Below are 3873 nucleotides of genomic sequence, written 5' to 3'. Positions count from 1 at the left end.
AGCTAAATGACCTCGAAATATGACACCTATTGAGATACAGAAAAGAACAACCAATACCGCAGGACGATCTTTTAACATCCGCTGTTTATTGATTGGTAAAAAATAGTACAACAAGCCCATTTTGATACTTCTTTTGATTCATGAGCCAGTGACCTTGTTGTTGGATGCAAAAAGCAATCTAATTTACTGACTGAAGTCTCTTTAGCGCAAAGTTTTCCCGGACTCTATCTTGGGAACTGAACAGAAAGGATATTTAAAAAAAATATTATCATTGAAACTAAAACAAATAGCATACAATAAACAGTGACGTCACTAAAGGTTGAATTTGGGTGGGGGTGGGAGGAGCCTTATCAGTTTGATATATTTGATATGACCATTAGGTGGTAACTCGGTAGATAAGCAGGAGTGAAAAAATGGAGTGTTTCATGCGCATTACATATATCTATATATGCAGCATATTACATATTATAGATACTATGATGAAACTATTCTGTGCACATATACTTTCACGTATTCTTGCAAAAGGGCAAAACTGTTTAAAAAATACAATAACGCAGAGCTATTTCTCTCATAAAAAAAGAAAAAAAAATAGAAATAGAATAAAAAATCACATTTCATATGAAGTATATTGCATCTAACTTAATCAATTTAGAAATAAATGCCCTGTGGTGGATTCACCTAAGTTTGGCAGTAAAAATATTGGGATAGCTGCAAACCTATCCACTGCCCTATCAAGATCAAGGGATTCCACTACAGTTTTCTTAATAAAAATTGTGCCCAGTCTGGTCACTCGTTCTTGATCCATTGATGCCCTGAGATAAGTTTGGACCAATTTCAAGACGGAAAAAGATCGCTCACATTTAGCATTACTGACAGGGAAAGTTAAAGCCGAATCGCATTAAATTCCAAAGTGTGGGGAAACTTTCTTTCATTGATTTCAGCTTATCCAAAGCATCAGAAATACATTTCACATCATCCTGGAATGTTCTCTGAGCAATAAGTAGTTCTACATGGAGGCTTTCCCCTTCAATTAAGTACTGGTCAGCAAGGTATTGCAAGTAATTTTCATTCAAGAAATTTGGAGATGATGGGTGCAGTCAGCTATACCAGGGAGGTAACATTTTGGTTCATCAAATATTTGTCTAAATTCACTGGGTACTTTGTCAAAAATAGGGATATACAGAGACCTTTTACAGCAGCCTCTTGGGTCCTCAACCCTTCCAAAGGTGTCTTTTTGACCTGTGTTTTCTATGACAAAGGATTCCAACAGACGTGAAGATGGACTCCTTTTCTTGAAAGCTGACGAAATGCTGAAGTTATGTTTCTCACAGTAGCAAAATCAATTGATTTTTGCCAAATGATGTTAAAATGGAAGTAAACATTTATTTAGTCATAAATAATTTCAATTGTTTCTTGGGCCATGCTAAGTTCTGCAGCAAGTTCCATATTTTCATTCTGCCATGTCTTTGATAGTGTGGTTGTAATATCAAATACTACAAAAAAGGGTAATCAACAGAAAATCTGTCTCAAACTTATTTAAAGCTTGTAGGAATCCATTAGGTAAGGCTTTTTCTTCACCAGATATTCCATGGTTAGACAAATCTTCTAGAGTATTCATCAAAATCTCACAGCGTTGTGATATTGACTGGGCCTATGGCTATATTTCCATTTGTGTTGACATACTTTAAGAAGTTCCAGAACTAACAGTTTTTTATCTTTCTGGAGGTCTATGAATATACTGTATCATGGCGGAAGGTTGAACCATGGATGAAGTTAACCAGACCTCAAATCAAGTTGAAAAAATGTACTACTTGTAGCAGGCAGCCAGCTGTCTGTTATGAGTAACTGCAAATTTTGTGCAGAACACGGTATATAAAAGCATGGATTCTGAACAGATTCTCGGATTTGTACCTGCGCACCACTGATTTTGCCACTCATTAAAATGCTGTATCGTAGCACTGAGCTATTAGTTTATTAATAATTAGGCCAAGATTGTGGAGCTTCTCTAACAACGCACTAGCTACAGAAGTAGCATCAAGATTCTTCAAAGAAATTAATCGTATGAACCTCTCATTTACTGTTTCATCTATGACATACCTAATGAAGACACAAAGCTGCTCAGTAATAATAACATCACTAGTCTCATCAGATCTAATTGCAAAGAAGGGTGATGATTTGGCTTCTTTGGCTATGACATCAAGTAAACAATCGGCTACAGCTTTGAGAAGATAATTCGGACTTAACCCAGGTGCATACTTGGCATTTAATGAATTTTTTTTTTTAGGTCACAAAATCTTTCACTCTGCATATCTAATAAAAAAACTTCCAAAAAGACACCCTTATTTAATGAAATTTTACTTTCAACATGCCCCTTGAATGCTATGTTTGATTTAGTAATAATTGCAATAACAATGTTAAATAGTATATTAAAATATTCTCTATTGTGAAGAACATGTTGTTTAGGTTGGCTATCAAGTTGTTTATGAAAATTACCATGCAACTGTGAAATTTTGAGGTTGAGCGATTTTTCCATAGTAATAACATGGTATGTGCCTTTTTAAGCTTTAATGTCTTTTCGTGAATCTTCTTTTATTTTTATTATTATTATTATTATTATTAATATTATTAATATTATTATTATTATTATTACTAGCTAAGCTATAACCCTAGTTGTATAAGCAAGATGCTATAAGCCCAAGGGCTCCAACTAGGAAAAATAGCCCAGTGAGTAAAGGAAATAAATGAACGATATAAGAAATAATTATCAATTAAGAGAAAATATTTTAAAAACAGTAACAACATCAAAACTGATATTTCATATATAAACTATAAAAAGACCTATGTCAGCTTTTCAACATAGAAACATTTGCTGTAAGTTTGAACTTTTGAAGTTTTACCGATTCAACTAAACACTTGCTGAAAGTTTGAACCTTTGAAGTTCTACCGATTCAACTAAACACTTGCTGAAAGTTTGAACCTTTGAAGTTCTACCGATTCAACTAAACATTTGCTGTAAGTTTGAATTTTGAAGTTCTACCGATTCAACTACCCTATTAGGAACATCATTCCACAACTTGGTCACAGCTGGAATAAATCTTTTAGAATACTGTGCAGTATTGAGTCTCATGATGGAGAAGGGCTGATTTTTAGAATTAACTGTATGCCTGGTATTACGAACAGGATGGAGCTGTGCCTGTCCTACATTAGCACCAAAGAGTCTGCATTCAAAGCAATAAACTCAGTCACCAGTCACGGAGTATTCAAGCCACTCATACGTGCCATACCAATCACATTAAAAAGACCCGTCTGTGAACCAAACTGTACTTTTGGATACATTTTAAGTATTAGTTGTGTGGGTCCTTCTTCAGATTACATGGCTGAGTTTGAGATTGCTGTACATGTAAGGAGCATGTAACAGATTACATAAAGTAATCATTTGTTAACGCATAGAAATTTTCAAATATCGTCAAAATGCTCTTTATTGTTTTTAATTAAATTTGTAAGTCATTCAGTTAACTTAGCTGCCTAGGTATTTGGTAAATAAATGTTTTTTTAACTGAACTAGCCCCTGACTGTGGTCTATGACTTTCCTTGGATATTTGATATAGATAATAAATTGATAATATCTGAGGTTTGCATGTTGATTACGGATACTGTTAGTTTCTATTGGATATGTCGGGTCACTGCTCTTGTGGCGGGGGGGGGGGGGGGATGGGACTTTAGTTTTGGGGGCTCATCCCCAATAGTCCCCCCTAGATGACGCTACTGACAATAAATACCAAAACTATCTTGAATTACATATGAAAATAAAGCATATATATATATACATACATTTATATTTATATATATATATACATATATATATATATATAT

The 3873-nt window shown here is 34.3% G+C and overlaps 1 pseudogene; it reads right to left on the bottom strand.

Annotated features, from left to right (window-relative positions):
* Nucleotides 1-643: 643 nt before the first annotated feature.
* Nucleotides 644-3336, bottom strand: LOC137653949 (zinc finger MYM-type protein 1-like; annotated as a pseudogene).
* Nucleotides 3337-3873: the final 537 nt, after the last annotated feature.

The sequence above is a fragment of the Palaemon carinicauda genome, chromosome 15 (assembly GCF_036898095.1).
Source record: "Palaemon carinicauda isolate YSFRI2023 chromosome 15, ASM3689809v2, whole genome shotgun sequence".
NCBI lineage: Eukaryota > Metazoa > Arthropoda > Malacostraca > Decapoda > Palaemonidae > Palaemon > Palaemon carinicauda.
The sequence above is the reverse complement of the archived record's forward strand: the minus strand, read 5'-3'. Positions and strand labels throughout refer to the sequence as shown.